The sequence below is a fragment of the Pelophylax lessonae genome (genome assembly GCF_965119305.1).
Source record: "Pelophylax lessonae genome assembly, chromosome: 3".
NCBI classification, from domain to species: domain Eukaryota; kingdom Metazoa; phylum Chordata; class Amphibia; order Anura; family Ranidae; genus Pelophylax; species Pelophylax lessonae.
Genome location: NC_138770.1, coordinates 498,964,214 through 498,988,434, shown reverse-complemented (window position 1 = coordinate 498,988,434; position 24,221 = coordinate 498,964,214). Strand labels below are relative to the sequence as shown.

The 24,221-nt window shown below is 42.0% G+C and overlaps 1 protein-coding gene across 2 annotated transcripts in view; it reads left to right on the top strand.

Annotated features, from left to right (window-relative positions):
• CRIM1 (cysteine rich transmembrane BMP regulator 1) overlaps positions 1-24,221 on the top strand; it is a 1,384,383-nt gene that overhangs the window by 268,983 nt on the left and 1,091,179 nt on the right. The gene's annotated exons all lie outside the window — the stretch shown is intronic.

Genomic DNA, 24,221 nt, shown 5'->3' with positions numbered 1-24,221 from the left:
TTACCAATATTAGTATTGTAACTAGTTACATTACTTAGTTACCAAAAAAAGTAATGTAGTTACTGTAATCAGTTACTTTGTAACTAGTTACCCCCAACACTGCTTTTCATGTGATAACACTGAAGAAATGACACTTTGCTACAATGTAAAGTAGTGAGTGTACAGCTTGTATAACAGTGTAAATTTGCTGCCCCCTCAAAATATCTCAACATACAGCCAATAATGTCTAATCCGCTGGCAACAAAGTGAGTACACCCCTAAGTGAAAATGTCCAAATTGGGCCCAATAAGCCATTTACCCTCCCTGTGTCATGTGACTCGTTAGTGTTACAATGTCTCAGGTGTGATTGGGGAGCAGGTGTGTTAAATTTGGTGTTATCACTCTAACTCTCTCATACTGGTCACTGGAAGTTCAACATGGCACCTCATGGCAAAGAACTATCTGAGAATCTGAAAAAAATAATTGTTGCTCTACATAAAGATGGCCTAGGCTACAAGAAGATTACCAAGTCCCTGAAACTGAGCTGCAGCATGGTGGCCAAGACCATACAGCGGTTTAACAGGACAGGTTCCACTCAGAACAGGCCTCACCATGGTCGACCAAAGAAGTTGAGTGCATGTGCTCAGCGTCATATCCAGAGGTTGTCTTTGGGAAATAAACGTAGAAGTGCTGCCAGCATTGCTGCAGAGTTTGAAGGGGTGGGGGGTCAGCCTGTCAGGGCTCAGACCATACGCCGCACACTGCATCATATTGGTCTGCATGGCTGTCTTCCCAGAAGGAAGACTCTTCTAAAGATTATGCACAAGAAAGCTCACAAACCGTTTGCTGAAGACAAGCAAACGAAGGACATGGATTACTGGAGCCATGTCCTATGGTCTGATGAGACTAAGATAAACTTAATTTGGTTCAGATGGTGTCAAGCATGTGTGGCGGCACCTAGGTGAGGAGTACAAAGACAAGTGTGTCTTGCCTACAGTCAAGCATGATGGTGGGAGCTTCCAGCACTGGGGAGCTACAGTTCATTGAGGGAACCATGAATGCCAACATGTACTGTGACATACTAAAGCAGAGCATGATTTCCCTCCCTTCGGAGACAGGGCAGTATTCCAATATAACGACCCCAAGCACACCTCCAAGATGACCACTACCTTGCTAAAGAAGCTGAGGGTAAAGGTGATGGACGGCCAAGCATGTCTCCAGACCTGAACCATATTGAGCATCTGTAGGGCATCCTCAAATGGAAGGTGGAGGAGCGCAAAGTCTCTAACATTCACCAGATCTGTGATGTCGTAGTGGAAGAGAGGACAGAAAGGTATCCTAAATAATGTTAAAAATATCTGAATAAAGTATTTGTTTTTTGCAGATGCTTTTGCAATGTGATACTTGTATTTTAGACATGAAGGAAGAGCTTAATTAATCACTATGCTGTTAATCCAAAGCCTGTGTTTTGTTAAAATAATATGCACACTACTATTGTAGTTAATGAACACCAGATTTTACCTCATTGCTGTCAACCTACTATTTGCTATATTTAGTCCATTTATATCTTCTGTATCTCAGCTGTTTCAAGGTAAATAAGGGTGTGCAGTGAAAGAGTGTAAACCTCCAGCAGTACTCGGAGCAGCTTCAAGTGACCTTTCAATGTCCATCATTAGTAAATAATGAAGTAAAATGAATGTTGTATCTAATAACACAGTCAGATTCCAATTGTGTTTGGGCTTACAGCTAGTATTTCTAAACTAGTGGATCAAAAAGTTCTCCTTTTTATTATATGTCATTGCAGAAAACGACATTATACTTTTTTTTTTTTTGGGGGGGGGGGGGCAGTGTTGATAGTATTGTATATTATGTATTTATATATGAAATGGGATTTATGGGACTACTAATCAAAGTTTCATAGAAAAATAGGCTATTTAGATATTGAAAATATTTTTAAGTCCCTGATGTTAATTCTTACTGATATATATCCAAATCATACAGAATGTGGAGTTGGATAAAGGAGAAGTAGGCATTTTTTGGGGAACATCTATGAAAATGGCTGTGTAAACCACACAACTAACTGCTTCTAGGAATACAATTTTTGGTGACACTCATTTTGTGGATGCTGTCAAATGTAAAATCTGATGAAGGTTGTAAAAAATTGTAAATGGCTCGAGTTCATTTACACATAATACACATGTGAGTATATCTGTTTTCAATTTTTTTTTCTTGTTCATTCAGGGGTCCAGATTGACAATAAAAAAAGCAACCTAGGGTTATACTGCCACCTTTAGGAGAAATGGACACTGGGCCAGTGCTGTATCTTAGCCTAGGCCAACAAGGCCCAGGCCTAGGGCAGCACTTTGCAGGGGGGCAGCAAAACTGCACCCCGCACAAAATAATAAATAAATAAAGCACTCGCACTGCTACCTGCCAGTATGATAATACCGGCGGGTGAGGACATTCGGACAGACCGCAGGCCGCCAACCACACTTAATACAACTGGCCCGACAGCCCCCAATGCTAATAACTGTGGCACTGCAGCCTAATGCTCCACCTACCCTCCTCCGCCCCCAGGTATGGCAGGAATCATGTCAATAATATAATTTCATTTCTTTAAACATCCTTGTCCTTGAGCGAGCATATCGAATTGCATCATATAGAATTAAGACTTTTAATTGTATATGATGGAATAATATTTTGGACCTGCTTACCTTTATATGTCCTATCGCAATATGTCACTGGGTTAGATATTTGGACTTGTGTTTGCTGCCACTGATTATTTCACTTATTTGTATGACTAAGGACTTCCTATTTATTATACAAATAAGTGAAATATTCCTATAATTACAATCAGTGGCAGCAAACACAAGTCCAAATATCTTAGGCTGCACTAATGGGCACTGATAGGCTGCACTGGTGGCCACTGATGGGGTTTTACTGATATGCTGCACTGATGAGGTTGCACTGATGGGCAGTTTATAAGCCGGCACTGATAAGGCTGCACTGATGGGCACTGATGAGGCTGAACTTATGGGAAATGATGAGGCTACGATGATGGGCACTGATACACTGTGGTTGTGGTCTGTGGTTTACAGATGACAGAACTAGTCAGAAACAGGAAGGGGTGTGGCCTTTACAGGAAGGGTTGGGTCATATTTAAATTTGGGGGCTGCACAGGTTTAGTCAGGCCTAGGGCAGCACAAGACCTAAATACACCACTGCACTGGGCACACAAAAACTGAAGGCTTGCCCCTTTAAGTTCATAACCCTTCCCACCTCACACCTGCTCAGTTTCACTTTGTGTCCTCAGAAGAGTGGATGTCATCCACAAGTCACATAAAAGTGGTTGGGGCGACTCTACAGATGCCCAGATAAGATAACCTTTACAGTGAAGCCAAGTGGAAGCTGCAAAAACTAAAACAAGCTCACAGCTGCTAATTGACACATCCAAAGAGCTGAAGAGGTTGGAGCTCTGATGGAAAGTAAAGCCCCGTACACACGTACCGATGGTCGGCTTACAAATGTTCCTCTTTTCTCCCCGGGATGTCGGTGTCTGCTGAAAAGTGCAAAGACAGCACAAGGACAGCACAAGAATTTTGTCCGCCGACTGCAGAAGTGATGTCATGTAATGGTTAACTTTCCCTGTGTTTTCTATTTTCTGAGCATGCCCAGTCTTGCAAATCTGCGGTCTGTCGGCCGAATTGTGTACTGACAGGCGAACAATCGTCCGTTCTGGTGTCGGCATACAAAAATTTTCATGTTTGCAAGAAAGACTTTTGTCCGCGGATTGTGCGCAGACATCTGTCGGAGGCACCATACTAACACGCGTACAATCGGCAGATCCTTCGTCCACCGACGTTTGTATGCCGACGATCGGTACGTGTGTACGGGCCTTTAGAGTACATCTGTTCCCTTATGATGTCTGTGACTAATAAATATGGAAGTAACCAGGATTTCATCACTTCCGGGTTGAGAAGGTCATTCCTCAGCTTTTGTAATGATGAGGCAGCTAATCAGGTACTAGCTGCAGTGGAGGTCAGAGGAGACTCTGGGGGTCTAATAGACACCTGATGTCTGCATAAAGAGGACCTGTCACCTGACCGCCAATGGCCAATTTTGGGTGCCGTCGTTTTTCACAATTCTATGCATGTTTGGTACGTAAATGACACAGCTCCATCTTTTGTATTTTGCAAAAAAAATAAAAAATGGGTATCTTGCTGTGTTTGACTATTTAAGTGTATTTTTCTCCTGAAAATATGCATTTGAGAAAAAGTTATGTGAATATGTGACTTAAAAATTGGAGCTGCCACAATTTTATTCTACAGGGCCCCTGCAATATAAATTATTTGGGAGTTTAAAGTAATTTCTAGCAAAACATGCAAAATCTTTTTCACAAGTAGGAAACGTGCAAATATTACTGTGTGCGAAACAATAAAAAGATTACACTGGTAGAAAATAGTAAATGGCTTACTTCGTCTTTCTGATAAAGTATTATGTTGCAATAAAAACAAAATAAGATTTTTTTGCTTTTTAGAGTCGGTTCACACTAGCGCGACTTGTCAGGCGACTTGTCAGCCTGACAAGTCGCGCTCCCTCGCGGTCCATTGACCGCTACAGGACCCGTTCTAATAGGAGCGACACAAGTCGCTCCGACTTAGAAAAAGGGTCCTGTACTACTTCGGGGCGACCTCGGAGCGACTTGCATAGCCTTCCATTATGTGAAGTCCCTGCAAGTCGCTCCGAAGTCGTGGTGCATGGGAATGCACAAGTTGCCCCCGAAGTAGTAAGGAGTCGTGTCGCCTCAGTGTGAACCGGCTCTAATAGTTGATGCACATTGATCACGGTTTCAATGTTCTATAGACTTCAATGCAAAAATGAAATAAATTCACTTTTTTTTTTTTAGTTAATGTATGTGCATGTATTCCTTTTTTTTATTTTTATTTTTTTTGCAAAATAAAGCCTATGCCTTTAAGTACTCAGAAGAGAGCAGAAAAGAATTGTGCACTGCAGGGTTTGAGCCAATTACTAGAGACATTCCTGTAGTTTGAGCTGCACTACTGAAGATAGAAGAATAATTACCCTAGGGAGTACACACTTTAAACTATAATACATTGCAGGATAGAAAATAAGTTGTGCTAGAGTGGAATCTGGTTAGTACTTTTCTTCCAGAAGCCAGCAACTACCAATGTATCAGCACTTTTCCCGTCTACCTCAGGGGAAAAGGCGCCACAATAGGTGGATTAAATCTTTCCATATGTACAAGACTTCACATTATCCATCACATGATCCAGTTTTGATGAATATAAGGGTAGTTTGTCTCAAAAAGCCACAAATGCCTAAAATGACAGTTTTAATGTTATTCCCGAAAGTGTTTTTTTAATGTAAAAAAAAAAAAGCTTCAGAAAATTTTGGGAGTTTTGAAGAAAATAACATCATAAAGAGTGATCTACGTACATAGTCTTTACAGAGTCATCTTCTCAAAGTTCAAGCTCTGTATACTGAAAATGGTACATTAGGCTAAAACTGGGAAATAAAGGCAGCAATTGTCTAGACAGAGGAAAACACCTGCAAGGTATCCTGCTGACAGTAACAAAAGCTGTGACTTGTTGGTGATTTTAGCACCTGTGTGTATTTGTTCATCTCTCCTTTCATGTGCAAATCCCATTGCACAGAAGAGGGGGAGTAAAGTGCTGTCGGAAGTACTTTGCCAAATTTACATAATGATTCAGTAGCTCTCACTAGTCTCTGGCTGTGGTCTGAGTGACAAAAGAGATGATTAGATTTGAAAGAGTTCTCCCTTCACACACCTTGCCTGCTTTTAGGCTCATATTTTTTTTTAAATGGTAATGATATAGCCAACTAGTTTCCTGATAGCTCCGGTGGTAATGTTTCACATATAAGACTTTTTCTGATCTCTCTCTATCACCTTAGCAATTTAGCTACCTCCCAGCTACCATGTTATCTTATGTCGGCACAGAGTGTTTTCCTTAAAGCTGCTGTATACCCCGCTTGGTGATTTTTAGCTACAGGTAAGCCTATAATAAGGCTTACCTGTAGGTTAAATGATTTTCTCCTAAACCTGCATGGTTTAGGAGATATTTACCCTGCATGCAGCCACTGACATCAGAGGCGCATGTGCTCTGAAGGTCCGGCGTATCGTGTCGGCACAGAGGGCTCCCACGCGCATGAAGAAATGCCAAGGGAACAGGTCAGCTCCCTCAGCGGTGACCGGGCGCTGCTGTGGGGGTTTCGTTTTAAGGTAAGTATTTCTTAATGTGCTAGTATGTGATGCATACTAGCACATTATGCTATTGTCTGGCAGGTTTTTTGTTTTCCCCCAGCGGTTTACTACCGCGTTAAGCCCTGACTGTTACACACTGTTCAGTATATCGGTGTGCAATGAAGTAAAATGATTGAAGAAATAAAAACTATTATGTTGAACTTGTCCAAACAATAGTTATTTGCATTACATTTAACACGTCAACCTTGGTATAATCAAAGCCAGCTGAGTTATGTGCAAATTGTCTAGGCACCGAAGGATGTCGCTCTGTGGGCAGGAACATATACCTTCCTTTTCACATCCTTTAGCCATTTTGACATGTAATGGCCCATTTCAAAACCCCTTCAGTTTTTCAGTTGGAGAATGTGTGACTATTACTATTTTTTTTTTTTTTTATCTTTTATATTATCTTTTATATATACACAACGTATATGCCTCCTTAATGACTTTCTGGAATCCTTGCATACCTTACAGCTTCTCCTCCGCTATTTACTTTTTTGACTTCTAAGGAGTACAAGTACATATTCCATGGTACCTTGGGTGCCCACAAGCATTGATTCCTGTGCTGATTCTACGTCCTGAAACTCCTCTTCTCAGCACTTTTTAAGAAGAATACGGGCTCTGTGAAATGTGTAACACAGTAGTGGCTACTCATAGGGCATAATGAATAGGGTGTCAAAGAATTCAGGGAAGTAAAGGTGTGATGATCAGCACAAAGTAAATTTACCACTTCAAGATCTAGCTTATTAGGAACAGCCTAGAAATAATCAAAATAAAATTTGGAATTATAATGATTTTAGGTTTTTACAATATACTGTATATGCGCGAAATCACTCAGTATGCCAATGTGGTGGGTATACAGTCATTTTGGAAAAGTACACTCTATTAAAATTGTATTAACATATTTGAACAAGCAAACACTAGATATTTAGTCAAACAGTGCGTACAGATAAAGGTGATATCCTTAAAGAAAATGATACATCAAATGAACATACAAATCAGCATGGTGTATTCATTTTTATGACCTAAATGAATGAAATTGCAGATTTGTCATATGGAAAAAGTAAGTACGTTCTTATGTTTACCACCCTTTCAAATCCATGAAGTTAGAATATTGTGTAATTAGAAGGGATTGGCTGCACACCACCAAAAGACTTGATAGAAAACAGGATCTTTACTTGTGCATTTACAGGTACAGCAGGATGGAAACACTTTTCACACAAACTCAGCGTGCTAATTACTTTGTCTGCAGTGGCAAGCTGAGGTCCAGCACACACTATAGACTGTGGAAACAGACCCACCTGAGCGGTGTATACTCTCCTTGATGATTAGAATATTGTGTTCCAGAGTAGGTGTCATTGATTGGAATCAACGGCAGTATTTAAAGCCCAACTTCAGGCAAAAAAAAAATGTCCCCATGTAGTGGGGTTGTGCCCCCACTGCATTGTTCAACTGCTAATTTTGTATTTGGATAAGCAGAAAGCATATACTCACCTGATCCTTCGATACTCTGGAAATATCCCCCATGGACTGTTCCTGGTCTTTGGAGCCTGCTCTGGGGGTGATGACGTCAGGGAAAGCCCACTATTAAAGATCAAAGGAGCGTGCAGTTGCCAGACTATGGGGAGGATAAGGGGATCAGGTAAATATATCTTTGCGTGTCTCTCCTCTAAAGAAAAATGAGCACAGTCCCACTGGAGTCTAGTGTTGTCGTCATACCAAAATCAATAGAGCTCTCTGTGGTCCTCAGAAAACAAGTTGTGAATGCCTATAAATCTGGAAAGGTATTTAAAAAGATTGCCAAACAATTTAAAATCTATATTCTGCTGTAAGGAAAATAAGCTATAAGTGACGTAGATTTCAACAGCTGTTCATTTGTCCAGAACTGTCTAGCCCAGTAAACTTAATGCAATAGTTTACCAATTTTTGTTGAAAAATAAAAATCCCTAATAATCCCAAAATGTTATCTTGGGGTGTTGAGGTAGTTTTAACATTTGCGGTCAAAGCATATGCATCTACAGGGAACATACCATGTCAACCTGCATGAGAGGTATGCCAATGCTGAATTTTGTGAAAACCAAGTCTTCCCTGGCAGTGGGGCTGCCCCCACAATACAAGGCTTAAAGTTGAACCAAATCCACCTTTCCTTTACAGCCAAGGAAGCTGCCATCTTAGCTTCTGTTTGATCTGCAGTTGCAATAAAAGGAGTTTGCCTGCCTTAGTCAAAGCCCTGATTTGACTACCATTGAATTTTTGTGAAGGGGTTTTGAAATGGGCTCTTCATGCATAAATCTGACAAAGAAGTTTATATGGAGAAGTGGTCAAAAATCTCAGCCAATAACAGAGACTGTGAGTTATACAAAATACCTACAAGGAGTAATTTCTGCTAAAGGTGCAATACCAGCTTTTGATAATTACTTTTTACATCATTACTTCAATTGCATAATTTCTATCAAAATTTTTGGTTTCCTATTCAAATATATCATCTTTATCCGTAGGCAATGTATGGCTAAAAATCTAATGTTTGCCTGTTAAAATATGTTGAAAAAGCCAACAGTTTCCATGGTGTACCTAATTTTTCACATACCTGTACAACCAAAAGCCAGCTATGGTTGTAGTCACACCTAAAATTCACTACAACTTACTTGAATGACTTGAGTTTATGTATCTGCTGCTCTTGTCAAGTACGTTGTTTTGCCCTGCCTCACCCACAGCATTCTTGATGGTGCTTGTCAATCTGTATTTGCTTAGGGTTTCTGGAAAACTGATGCGCAAGGTGGCCTGTAGCATCAGGGGAAACAGCTGGTTGCTGACAGAAAACATCCAAATTTTCTAGTGAATAAAGACCTAGAATTAAGGGCCACAAAAGTGTTTAAGGAAGCAATGTTCCAGGGATACAGTAGACCACCATATTTTCTGGCGTATAAGGCGACTTTTTAACCCAGGAAAATCTTGTCAAAAGTCGGGGGTCGTCTTCTACACCGGGTGTCGTCTTATAGGGCGGATGCTTGAGCCGAACTGGAGAATATGCAGTGGGGGCACAAAAACGGCCGCGGTATGCCCGGGGTTGTAAGCAGGGCCGGCGCAACCTATAGGCAGGGTAGGCTGTGCTGGCGTCCTGCTGGCTGCATGTGGTGTGAGGAGTGAGAGCACGTCAGCTATGCTGCCACACGGACTGCCTAAGCTAACAGAGAACTCCCATCCAGGCTCCCCTGCCCCTACCTCCACCCCCAGCAGGGGAGAAGGTGCTGGTGCTTTCAATATCACTCACTGCACCCTGCTCAGGTATGTCAGGCTCTGCAGTGTAGACTGATCCCTTGCACTGCTAGTTCCAGTGCTGGCTGCATGGGGTGAGTTGGGGGTAATTTGTGCAGGTGACAAGTGCTGTGGTATCAGTAAATGTGTCTTCTCCTCTCCCGTGTGACTCCTTCCCCCGCCGCCGATTTCATACTTACACAGCAGGTAGCAGATAGAGCACGCAGCATTTCAGAGCAGAAGGCAGGAGCTGTCTAAGTTAAAAAGCCTGTGATTTGTTGTTGCTAGGGGCAGTCCTAGCAACCAATTCTGCCTGTTAAATGGGAAGTTGGACAGATACTGCCTTATGCTCGGACATGCTGCATCCTCTATCTGCTGTGTAAGGTAAGGGAGGGCGCTGTAAGGCTGCATTCACATGTCAGCTTATAATCCGCGCCCGCGATTCGGAGATTTATTGCAAATCGCGGGACGCCTAGCGTTGCCCGTTGATTTGCAATAGCCCCCCAAACGCCGAGCGATGTTGCCGCGATTTACGCCCGCCGAATCGCGGCAACATCGCGCAAACAAAATCGCGGGACGCAATACGCTCCAAAGAAGCTCTTGTACTTTTTTGGAGCGTATTGCGTCCCGCGATTTTGTTTGCGCGATGTTGCCGCGATTCGGCGGGCGTAAATCGCGGCAACATCGCTCGGCGTTTGGGGGGCTATTGCAAATCAACGGGCAACGCTAGGCGTCCCACGATTTGCAATAAATCTCCGAATCGCGGGTGGAACCGCGGCGGTTCTGCCCGCGATTATAAGCTGACATGTGAATGCAGCCTTAAGGGGACTGTGAAAGGGAGTAATGTGAACAAGGAGAGGGACTGTGGAGGGGATTGGGATACAAGGAGGGGGACTGTGGAGGGGATTGGGATACAAGGAGGGGGACTGTGGAGGGGATTGGGATACAAGGAGGGGGGACTGTGGAGGGGACTGGGATACAAGGAGGGGGGACTGTGAAGGGGATTGGGATACAAGGAGGGGGGACTGTGGAGGGGATTGGGATACAAGGAGGGGGACTGTGGAGGGGATTGGGATACAAGGAGGGGGACTGTGGAGGGGATTGGGATACAAGGAGGGGGGACTGTGGAGGGGACTGGGATGCAAGGAGGGGGTTGTGGAGCCTCCCATGGGTTTATTGTTTAATCCTTCCTTTCAGCTTTAGAGTGAATTTGGAAAAGTTTAATCCACTTGCACTGTTTTACGTTTACATGTATACTCTATATTTTAACTGGAAAAGTTGGGGGGGTCGTCTTATACGCCGGAAAATACGGTATCTATTCTTTCATTATTTTGTCATGCTTCACTTTTCCCCCCTACCTGTGCTGTCTATGCAACCACCTAGATTATGGTTAAAGAAAAAACTACAACCTGACCTTAAGTGAATGTTAAATGAGAAGTCTTTGTGACTTTTCCATTTATCTGGACCTTTCTATATATTTTTAAATGTTATTATTTGCAACTGAATAGATTTTCTAGAACCCTTAAAACCCTGTTTCAAGAGCGAGACATGTTGGCCTGTACTGTACAAACCCTTTTGTTTGTATTGATCTTTCTTGTGCCAGGAACAACAGATTTACTTTTATTATTGTCCAACATTCACCTCCAGCATTCCACAAACAGTTTAATGGTAAAAATATCAATTTTATACATTCGTCTGTAGCTGAACTTCTCAACTGGGCAGCTGGTTTATGGAAGCCATTACATGTATCTTTAAAGTATTTATCCTATTTACATCCCAAACATACCTTTCTGCACTAGCACTTTAGGACACTGTAGTGCACAGAGATTCCTCCCCAAGCAGCACTTCATTATATTCCCCTAACCACAGTTCAGTCTGGATTACACTGCATACTGAATAATGCTGCTTTTATGCAGTGCCTGTCTGTTGTTTTATCAATCAATGTCAATGCCAATTAGAATTATACAATTAAAGGACTCTCTTGGCACCTTAACCTGCATTATGTAAGGGTATTTCGAAGCACCAGAGACCACAAAAACAGGAAAATGCCTTTATCACTACAGCTTTAAAATAAAACGTCCGTATACTTGCCAAGTAGGTTTTGTAAAACTATGTGCTGCTGAATATACCATCATACACAAAGGAGTAGGGAGAATTTCATTTTCGCTAGGGTTTGAACGATACTGGTTGAGAACTAGACATGTTTGCTTCTTGGGGCCAATTAACACTGCCCTGGACATGGGGTCCTTTTCCTGAAATTCTGCCTTCAGTTTGTGCCAAATGTTCTCTGTTACTGTGGCAAAACATCTGTCTTCGATTAATCTTGCCAAAGCACATTGTTACAAAAAGCCTGGTCTTTGCTTATTTGTTTAATGGCAACCTGTTGTCTTACTCTGTTCTTTTTGAGCAGCAAAGGCTTCTTTGCTCACACACCTTCCATGCAGGGTAAATTGGTGCAATCTCTTCTGATTATGGGCGCATGCGCATTGACATCAACTATTCTATATCTTGCACTGAAATGTTGGGGTTCTTTGAGACTTATTTTGGCATCAAATGAAGTATTGGATTAAATTTGCTAGATCAGCCAGTTGTACAAGTTAACAGTAGTTTGAAATCTACATCACTTGTAGATTATTTTCTATACAGTGGATTAATTGATTTCCAATAATTTGGTGATCTATTTAAATCCATTGCCAGAATCCTAGGCATCTCTGACCTTATTTATGAGAGAGCTCTTTTGATCCTGGCATGACACCAGACACACAAATAGCAGAGAACACCAGACCCTAGGTATCTAGGGATTAAACAAGAAAGGTTCCACCTGCACACTCTCGAGGAAGATTCTAATGATTGGTATCCAGTCTGGAACACCTAATTCCGATTGCCCATTTCTATATGTAAAAAAGTCAACAATTTCCATATGGTGAAATTTTTCATGTGACTGTGGACAATAAATGTCCCTAGCCCCTGCCTTCTCTATCATGTCCTCAGCCTTCAGCCACTCCTGTAGTATGTCTCTGACAGATCTCTGTGAATTATCTTCTCTTAAAGCTGATTTATGGCCAAAAACATTTGGCCATTTGCACGGTAAAAATAAACCCCAATAAAGTATGTGCAATGAGAGACCACTGCTGCATATTCTATTACTTTTACTCTCATTCCCCCATGTACGATTTAGTGAGTACTGGACATCTGATGTTGAAACTTAAGTCGGCTATAGATGATTTGATTTTTCTTTCCTGCACGAGTTGCAGAAAAGAAGATTACTTGATTACTCCATTACCAACAGTGAGTGTTGGTAGGGAAATCCCTTTTGTCAAGCTAGTGTGTTCTTTTGGCAGGGGGAAAGGGGGGGGGAAGTCATGTCGGCTGGGAGAACACACAGTTGTTATTGCCAGTTGCTATAGCCGTTGCCAATAATTGCATGAAAAACTCAACAGGCTGGATGTACCAAGTTGGGTACAATTAGTCTGCCCATACATGGTTCGAATCTCGGCTGGTCCCTGCTGAACTGGCTGCAATTCAAACTGCCTATGGCCGTCTTTAAATTCCCAGGTGAAGCACAAGGAGCAGAGCGTTTCACAGCTTGTCTATTCCAAGAAAGCCTTGCATCCTCTTCAGTGAATGCAGCTATTTTGTGATTGGAGGAGGGGAGATTGTGACATTCATCCAGAGTGACGTCCTTCATTTACAGAACACCTTGCATTCATCAAAAAGAATGCAAGATGTTTTCAGAAAGGACAAGCTATAGAGGGTGTGACAAGCTGTGATCTGTGTTCTTCAGCCATAACTGTAAGTTTCAACTAAGAACATTTGGCACTGATTGTACTGAACAGAAGAATGAAAGTAAAATAATTTTATTATGTAGCAGTGGCCACACAGCACACACACCTCATTAGTGTTCATTTATCAGTGCAATTAGGAAGAGTTCAGCTTTATTACTATATGCAACTCTTTAGTGGTTTAATTTATATATTGCAGCCCTGTTTAGCCGCCATGCATTTTTAATTTTACACTGCCACGTCAGGACTAAATAAGGTAAATTTTTACCAATCAAAGAAAGAATTAAGAGGAAAATAGCTTCAATGTACATTGCAAGGATTATAACAACTTTTGTTGCAGATTCCTACCTTTTTGTTAATCTGAAGAAATCCCTGTTTTTTGTTCTGTGCCCCTGTTCTGAGTGAGTCTAATGGGAGTGGTTTCATAATTATCACTCAGCTGTGCGCTGCAGAGCACTAATGAGGAAATCTGCTGGACCTGCATCCCTTTAGACGTGTTCCTATCGGGAGTATCTCTCCAAAAATTACACTTTTTTTTTGCAGGGGATGCCTGAAATCTGACTTGTATATTGGGCAGACTTCTGTGAAAATCTGTGAGCCAATCACACAAGCAGGAAATGATGTTTCTGGGGTGTGGTCAGTATACATTCTGTGTACAGAACACCTCCAGGTAGCCATATTGCAATGTAGTTTCAGAAACTTACAGCGGCTGCAGGTTGAAAAGGAAGGTTCTTTTCAATAACATTCAATTACAATATGACTTGTATACACTATATTATGTATACGCTATAATATTTTTTCTTTGTTTGCTATTTTGTCCCCCACACCAAAGTGGAGTTACCCTTTAATGTCAGCTATGGAGGAACATAGAAAATATAGGCAGCTGCTTGAATGTGGTGAAGGTATGTAAATCACAAGAATGACTGAGCAGAATTATAAGTCCATTGCAAGGCAAAACAGTATGCATATCAACTTTGCTGTTCACCTGAGGTTTCACTTTAAAACATGGTGCTTAGTGCTGTATGCTAAACCCTCTTTAGACACAAAGCTAAGCAAACATTTGTCTAATTGTGTGTAATAAAGCATTTGGCTCAAAACAAACTTTCTGCTGAAGGTGTCAAGAACATGAGCCACTTTTTCTTAAGCATTAGTGTAAATATGGCCTTGTTGGTTTACTACTTTTTAAAATATGCCAGGGCTGCATGTTTGTACTAGCCAGATTTTGACTTAAGCTCACTGGAATTATGTTTTCATTTTTTTTTTGAAAGAAAGGTCCAATGTTTTTGTATTCAAAAATATAAACATTTTTGCATTGTCACTGTATCGTAAGAGTTGGAAGAGGAGGAAAAAAGGAAAATGGTTACTGCCATTTTCTATAAAGTTGGTAAATGCATGAATGCAAAATACTTAAGAAAGATAGATTTATCTTCCAGTTGTATTATACATGGAGGAAACTAGTGTAATAAAGCAAACTAATGGTATTTTGACAAGCTGTCACAATTATTTAGGAGCCTTGGTCATATTGGAAACCTTTTTACCAGCAAAGTCAAGCTCTGCAGTACTGCTACTGAATGTTACACAGGATTTTGTCATCTGAACATTTAACAAGAGAACATTGTTTGGGATTTTTATGGTTTCCATTCATAGTTTTTCTTTTCATACCATTTTATTTTTTTGCCAGTTATTATTCAAACCATGCAACAAGAAAGCATATCCCACTTTTCAAGCAGATGTATGGCTTTATTTTTTTTTAACCCCTAATCATACTTACCTAGGTGAATGCAGCATCAGTCCAATGCTGCATCTGTCCCCCTGGTGCCTCTACACTGAGAACCGAGTGATAGAACACCACTGATTTTTTTTCAAAAATCACATTGTGATATTTTTTTTCCCCAACGATATATATTGCGAAAAAATTTTTGCGGCGGATCCTCTTCGTCGCGCATTTTTAGTAGTGATGAATGTTGTGAATGTTGAGCGCCGTGAGCATCGGCACAGCAAACCAATCACGTGTGACTATGCAGGCTGAATATGGGGAGGTGTATACTGTATATATGTATATTAATATGGGGGAGGTGTGTACTGTATATAGTAATATGGGGGAGGTGTATTCTGTGTGTGTGTATATATAGATATATATTAATATGGGAGAAGTGTATACTGTACATATAGTAATATGGGGGAGGTGTATACTGTACACACACACGTACGTGTGTGTGTGTGTATATATATATATATATATATATATATATATATATATATATATATATAGTAATATGGGGGAGGTGTATACTGTGTGTGTGTGTGTATGTATGTGTGTGTGTATATATATATATATATATATATATAGTAATATGGGGAGGTTTATGCTGTATATATAGTAATATGGGGGAGGCTGAGAGCCTGAGCCTTGGGTGTCAGTCCAGGCACCTGGCTGATCCCGACTTCCGTTGTCGTGATGAATGGACTTCTGGGATGTCAGAAGCGGGGCTGCTGTTAGAAATCATAGGGCCCTGTACAGCCTACCTGACAGCCCCCCCATAGTCACTCTCGCCAGGGGTGGGAGGTTTGTTATTGAGGGGCACTATTCACATGCACCTGTCATTCCAGCTGCAAGAATCTACTGATTCTTTTCATTGGAATCTAGTGGATGTAGCTAAACATTATGCTCAGGTGTTGAAGAGCTAGATCATTAAGTACAATGGAAATCATGGTGTCGAGTGCTGAAGTCCTTTTGGACCCTTTTCACACTGCCCACTGCAGTTTCCCCACAGTGCAGGTGCAGTGCAGTGTACCTGCGGATTTAGTGCAGGCTACCTGCGCTTTCCCATAGACTTCTATTAGATCAGGTGTTTTTGGTGCATTTTCTGAAAGGGCACCAAAAGTCCTGCATGCTGCACCTTTGTAACACTTTCTGAAAACACAAAAAAACTCACACAAAATCCACTGGTATGCTGCACTGCACCTGCACTGTGGGGAATTTGCAGCAGGGCAGTGTGAAAGGCTCAAAGCCTTCCTTTAGGAAACTTGAAATTATCCCTTGCAGTTGGGTTGCACTTCAATTTGAGCATGAGTTGTTTAGTCTAGAGAATTGATTTTACTTACTTGATCTATTGCTGCCCCACACTCTGCTGGTGGAATGTCCCTTGGTGTCATCAAGTCCAATTCAGGGCTAGAGCCTTTTGGGAGAAGGTGCTGCAGGGACAGGTCTAGCAGTGCAGAGGAATGGAGGATCGGGTATGTAAATCTTCTTTAAGTCGTCCCCTAGACCAAAACATGCAAATTACCCTTACCGTGTGGATGTGGCCCCACTGCAATGGGTAATTTTTGGAGGTTTTCCAAGTTGGGCTTTAAAATCACACTTTAAATTGCTCATGTGTTATTTATAAAATTCAGTGCTTACATAGCCCAAAGGTAATCGGTAGAATGACTCTGATGATATAAAATAAAATGAAATTAAAAATTATGCAAATGAGGAATTGATATGTGTTCAAACCTGAAGAGCCCAGCCAGTTGCTGTTCCTCCAGCAGGGGATGCTAAACAGACACTCAGCCTCTCCCCAGGAGAGCCCCGCCCTTTCCAGAACTGCTCTGCCCACTTCACCTGCCACTGTTCACCCTCTCTTACAGCTGGACCCGCCGGTAACACTGTTGGATTTGTTCTCATAGTCCTGTCAGTCTTGGTTAGTGGATGCCACAGGGGGGCCCTCTCCTACCTCACAAAATCAATGTGTCCGGAGATACTGCCTTCCCTCTCCTCACCGTACTCAGTAGTGATATCACTTCATACCTATGTTGCGATCCTGTCAGGCGTTCCTTCCTAAGGTTGTCTCTGGGTTTCATTTGAACGAAGATATTGTGTTACCGTCCTTCTGTCCTAAGCCAAAACAGCCTAAAGAAATTGCTTTACATTCCTTGGATGTGATCTAGGCGATTCGGTATACCTGGCGGTGACTGAGCCAATTCGGAAATGCGATTCTTTGTTTGTTCCTACGGATGGAGCTTGTAAGGGGCAAGCCACGTCTGCTGCGACCATTTTCAGATTGATCAGGCAGACGGCGGTGCAGGCCTATTCTTTTAACGGTCTGGTTCTTCTTTTCCCTGTCAAGGTGCATTCTATGAGGGCGCCTAGTGCCTCCTTGGCCTTCCGTCATCAGGTGTCAGTGGGTAAGGTGTGCAAGGTGGCTACGTGGTCATCTGTACACACATTCAGAAGGTTTTATATGGTGGATGTACTTGCTCTTCGGATGCGGCATTCGGCCTCAAAGTTTTGCAGGCTGTGCATGCAGACACTCCCTCCTCGTGAGGGTTTAATTTTTTTCCTGGTGGTAAGCTCCAGTTGTTCCTGGTTGAGCTCCTTTTTTTACCTGTTTGGCTATGTTTAGTCTTGTTGGGAATTATACGTATTGCTGTGTTTTTCCCACCCCTCATGTTGATACTGCTTTGGGACATCCCAGTGGTCTAGAAGACATGGAGCTGTGTCCATCAGTGAACGAAAGAGAAAACTGAATTTTTTACTTACCGTAAAATCCTTTTCTCTGAGAGGAAACCAGGACTATATCCTTGTTAAGTCCTTTCTGAAGACTTGCATAGTTACATAGTTAGTGAGGTTGAAAAAAGACATCAGTCCATCCAGTTCAACCTATGATGTGTGTGTGTTTGCTTTTAACCGTACATTGTGTACCCCTGTATGTTGATCCCTCAGTAAGTCTAGACTTCATCTACCGATTGGTCTTCTTTATTCTGTGGATACTGGTGCACCATTGTTTCTGTATTATTGTCTGGTTCTGCCTTCTCTGGTGAAAATAAAATATTTGAAAAAAAAAATGGTGGTTTATCTCGCAGCACATTGACCATTTTTCTTTAAGCATGATCCAAGTGAGTTTACATTTAGGCAATGATAAAGTACTGGATTCTTCCAGGCTGTAGCAATTGCTATCTTAAAAAATATGAAATGTATCAACAACTGGGTATACTTAGGAGTATTTTCCACTCAATCGTGGAAAAGGGCAACCGAAACATTCTTGGGAATATTGTTCAAGGTTACTGAGTGTATCCGGTTATAAAGTATATCAGGTGGTGTCCAGAAATGTCTGGCCTTTAGGCACTCTTAACACACATGTAGTATTGTTTCCACCTGGGCACATCTGCAAAAGCATGAAGATGATGATCCAGGATGCATTTTTGATCATCGTTTAGGGACTAGAGACCACCTATGGGAGGTGTCCCCAACCACCGGGCTGCGGACTGCTGTCAGTCCGCGACCTCTTGGCAGCTGGGCTACGAAGACTGCTCTGTCACAGGTGTGGCGGGTGAGCAGAGTGAGGACATTTCTCACCGCCCACCCTCACTCTGGGACCCAGCCAATACACAAGTGCTAGTTTCCCACTCAAACGCTGTATTGATGAGGGGAGCCTACCAGAAGCCTTTTTCTCTGCTGTCACTGTTGCCTGCCACCAAGTCTTTCACTGTTAAAAAAAAACACACTAATTACCTTTACAGTTAAAAAATAAGCTGCATCTGGTATTTTTTGGTGGCAGGCAACAGTGGGAAGCTTCAGCTGGTGGCAAGATAGTGACAGTCCACATCTGGTGGCAGGTGACGTGGCAAGTCACCAGCTGCATCTGAAGGCAGGCGACGGCCGCAAGTGACAAGCTGCATCGGAAGGCACGTGACGGTGGCAAGTGACAAGCTGTTTGAATGGGGAAAAACATCCTCCAATCTACCCTCCTAGATGGCACTGTGGTATCATACATGCCATAGGTTATCTATGTCAGAAGGCCAAGCTATTGTTTGGCCACAGTTACAGAACAATAGACTGATCCAACTGTCAACTGAAATACAACAAATGCCATCTATGTTACCATTGTATCCAGCGGCATTTGTTTGAGAACTATCTGCTCAAACACTCCAAGAAAACATGATTTCTGTCTCCAGGACTAACTACTAAATTGATTCTTCCATGTACAGTAAAGTCTGAATGAAAATCATAAAACAGATTTATTTATATCAAATGCAGCACAGAGGGGGAGGCAAGATTTAGACACATTTTTAGCCTTCCCGGTTCACACTTGTGCGATGCGGAAAGGCTGCGAATTTGCAGCCTGTTCCCTCATCGCACATTTGGCAGTTCACACTGCCATATGCGATACGCAGGGGGTGTCAATTAAATGTTAACGACACCCCCAGTTTGATCGCATATCGCAGTGCGATCTGACAATTTGCACAGGATCGGATAGCACAAGTGTGAACCACTGTGCCATCCGATCCTGATGCGGCTGGAAAAAAGGGTCATGTGTGTGTTAGGTGCGGATACAGTGTGAATTCAGCCATACAAAGTGTATGGCTGAATTTGCATCCGCACATCCGATCGCATGTAATGCAGGAGCAGTGCGCTCCGAATTACATGCGATCACCGCACTCGCAGTAATGTGAACCGGCCCTTACTACAACTTTTAACTCTGTTTTCTAGCTCAATCTGCTCTGGACTATAGGTTTCCTGCCTGCCATAGATGTAGTTCTTCATTCCTCCTCGCTCAGTTTTGTCTGCTGTTTTGGAGACTGATTTGCACTTATTTATTTGTAATGCAGAAATTCCCAAATAAGCCCACAGGAAGCTTTAAAGGATAGGTTCACTTTTTGGAATAAGTTACATGTTCACCCTTTATGGTGGGACATGTAACATGTTCCAGCAGCTGCCTCTCTTCCTCTCCTCCTCTCCCCCCTCCCTGTCATAGCGAGCTGGGGATTTTCTCTCTGCGCCCGCTGTCACTAAAATAATATGGCTGTGCAGGGCTCCGCCCACATGGCCGCATCATTCATTTTAAGTTTTCTATGAGTGCACAAACAACTACCATCAGCCTTTGCGGCTGACTGCCTTTAGTTCTGAATGGACTGCGAGTTAGCTGGTGAGTAACATAGTTCATTCAAAAGCAGTTCAGCTTGTAAACAGTCAGACCTTATACAGGGCTTAAGGTTGAAAGCTACATGGCATGTCTGCTGGAATCTGGCATTAAACCCCTGATCAGTGCTTTGCAGGCTCCTTAGGGAAAAAATAATAAATGCACATTGTGTCAGTACTGGTTTTAGGAGATTTGCTACGTCACAGGCACCAACCATTCAAACTTGGGAAAATTGAATCTGATTGGTTTTGCATCAGGAACTTAAGCCTAATACACATGGGCGAATGTTGAGCGTCATCTGCTGGTTCAATAGAAACCAGCTGACATTTGGGCCATGTGTACTGGAGTCTGTCCAACAGAAGTGGGCCGCCCGGGAGTATGACTTAAAAAGTTCTGCTGATCAGCTCCCAATCAGAGCTGACCAGAGTGTTCTTGCAGGGGGGTCGTCGTCGTGTCCGAACACAATAGAACAGCAGAGGAGATCGCTGTACTAACATTGGATAGTTAGTGCAGTGGCTTTTTTCATTTATCCCAGCTGGGTTGAATGAAAAAAAAAAAACTACTAGTGTGTGCGAGGCTTTACGTTAAATAGAACAATCTCTGAAAACAATTGCAAGAAGCACAATGCAATCAGGCAGAACTCAGATCTACTGTAGATACATTAAATGGATTTCCTGTTCATGGCACATTTTACGTGTTTACTGGGTATCATTGATAGATTTCCCTTATTGTCTAGGGTTGCTATTTAAGCTTATTGGTTGATTCTGACTCCCTGCTACTCGAAGTACAGTCAGTAAATGTCTTACACGGCCTGTAAACCCACCATTTATGAATGATTATATGACCATCGCTTGCTCTAGTTATGTTATGTGTTGGTGAACTGAAAAGAATTCAGTTTATCCAGTATTCTGTAAAGCATATAGGCTCAGGTCATACATAGTTGCCAACATTGAAAAAAAAATTCCAGGGACACTTTGCAGCACAGCTGTCAATTACCACTACCACTTCCCTGAAGCCCCGCCCACTCTGCATAACTAATCTCGCCTAGTTGTCAGATTATAGAGTCTACTCGATATAGAGAGAATTACAGGAAATTAAACAGGGAATTTCAAACTTAAGGCCACAGTAGCAGAGTTGGAATAATTCCCCCATTCATCTGCACTACTTCTGCGTAACATTTATGGGCAGCCCGATTAACAGGCGCTTCCAGGGACAATATAAATTACCTGGGACAGGCTCCTATTTGCAGGGACTGTCCCAGGAAAAAAAGGGACAGTTGGCAAGTATGGTCATATACTTTTTCCAGTGGTGCTTTACAGTCAGCCAGTGGTCACCTGGCCCTGTAAGTATTTCAGAGAGGCTTAAATTGCTACCTATCAAGGAATCTACTAGGTAGCAGAGGTACAGATGCTCCTGGGTGCGTTTTATCAAATGAGATGCAGGGGTGAAACCGTATTGATGTTTGTTTGTCTTTGAAAATTGCCTTCTCACAATGAAAACAAAAAATGTATCGAGGTTACCAGTTGTCGTGTGTGACTGTGATGTAATAACTCATAGTGATGGTACATTCTTTTGGGGTACCTTTTTATGCTTGTCAAATATTTTTTCAAATGTGGCACCGTTTGCCTCACCTAGCACCCCTTATATTAGTCAGCTGTTTGTTTTTTTTTTTTCTTTATTTGTTTGATATCAGTTCAAGTAGGTGAATAGCAAGTATTTGTGCTGTGTTTGTGTGATAAGTGACACATTAACTGATGGATCTACACGTTTTCACATCAGGCATTAGACGTATGATGTGTTAATTATTTTTCCTCATCAGCTTTGTAAGATATACTCATGCGTTTAATTCTGTTAATATGTTAATGCTACTATTTGTAGCATTTTGACAGCAGGACGTATACATAAAACAACTGTGATTCTATGTTTTCTGATTCAGTTACCTCAACTGTTTTATCCCCTCTCCAAATCTTTAGAACAGGGGTTCCTAAAGTGACCCTGTCACTGTAGGGTAAATTTTACAAAAAATTGTCTTTCCAGGGGCCCGTGTAAAGAAAAGCCACAACGTTCTCTGCTCCTAAGCTGCTGCAAGTGTTCTATAATTCATATGCTTCTTTTGCATGTGGTCTTATTTATAAAAAGACAAACTTGGTGACAGGGTCACTTTAAACTTTCTAATTAGGGAGTCAAATTGTTTACAGTATTAGGACCCAAGAAGAGAATTCTTATCAGAATGCGAACAAAGGCACACAAATACCAGGAGCTTAGAACAAATTGTTAGCTCTCTTCAACATTTCTTTTGGCTTTAGTCCAACTAGCCCTGGGATTCAACGCAAGTTGTCTGTATAATTCCCTCTGCCCTCGCTGCACACGCACGCTAGTCCTCCACACGTGTTTGTGCTGTCATATTAGTTTAATTGTTTCACAGATTTTGAGAAACAATTGTTTATTGCCTACATCTCAGATAGCAGTAGGACAAAATTTAAAAACCTAGAAATGTGCTTTATCAGAAATCCACTATACTTCAGGCAGACTAGGATTCCTTTACCACACAGTCTATGAGGCCACCATTCAAAAACACACCACAACTTAATTTCAGTCCTGACCCATAGTTTAAGAAACATTGCTTTAGGGCTCTTTCACATGGAGCGGACCGTATTGCCATCCACTCCGGCACTTTTTTTTTTTTCACGGACATGGATGACACTTGTGTCATCCGCTCCGTATGTCCGCATATCATCCCATCCGTTTGCGGATGATATACGGACATAATGTAGGTCTATGGGATTGCGGATGTCAGCGGATGACACCGCTGACATCCGATTTTGCATTCGTTCCGTTTTTTAAACTGAACAAAAATAGGGCTCTGTTCCGTTCCAAAAAACGGAACAGAACTGAAAGGACGAAAATCGGATGTCAGCGGATGGTCATCCGCTGACATCCGCAATCCCATGTACATTCATTATGTCCGTATATCACCCGCAAACGGATGGGGTGATTTATGGACATACGGAACGTCCATGTGAAAGAGCCCTTAGAGTTTTAACAGTGTTCCCTATTTTTTATCTTGCCATAATCTGTGGTGTGCAAACATTATTTTTCATATGAATCTGCTATTTAAATCTGAAAGCATGAATTCATCAATTTTTTTATTACCACATCAAATGGCTTGTTTGCAGTTTTCCTAATGCTATCACTAGCCTTAAACTAGCAGTATTTTATAGTGTATGTTACCCCGGTATTTCATATTCCTAAGATGAGCCTGCTGTACCATGTGCTTGTGTGAAAAAATATCCTGTTCTCTTTGTATCGCTTCCTTTGCGTGAAATCCCCAGTGTACCTCTCAGTTCCTCTGCTTTCCTTTTAAAAACTGACCACACAAAGCAAAAGAAAACAATTTCTCTGCTGAGAAATCAGCCTGCGCTCATCAAATGATCATGACCTGCCACACCCCCCGTCCCTCCTACACAGGCTTTGACTGGGAAGCTTAGTGTAGTGTTGCTTCTCCTCAGAGGGACAGAGGGAATGTGATCCCTTAAAAAAAGGAAAAATGTTTTTTCTATCCATACACGTTTTGCCTTTTATTTCAGTTTTAAACTGAATGGGTTGTTTTACAAGGTGATCATTAAACCAAAGTGATGACCTAATCTAAGCTCTTTGTGGATTAACTTGCTATGATAACTTAGGCTGGCCATACACAATTCCTGCTGAACCTGCCAAGATTCCAACTGTTAGTAGGCTGGCTGAATGTACCAAGTTAAACGATCCATCAACTTGGGTACAACCAGCCTGCCGGATTTTCTTGTGATTATTGCTAGAGTCTGCTTTAGCCGCAGCTCACGATAGAGTCACTGTCTTCTCTGGCAGGGACAGATTCCCTGCCCGCCCCCACCCTGAGAAGACAACGGCCCGGCAGGAGGGATTTCCCTTTCATTAACCCATGGTTGCAGGAAAGATATTTTGCCTAGTGTATGGCCGGCCTAAATCTTCATTTTTTTATTTCAAACATTTGCAAGTAACTCA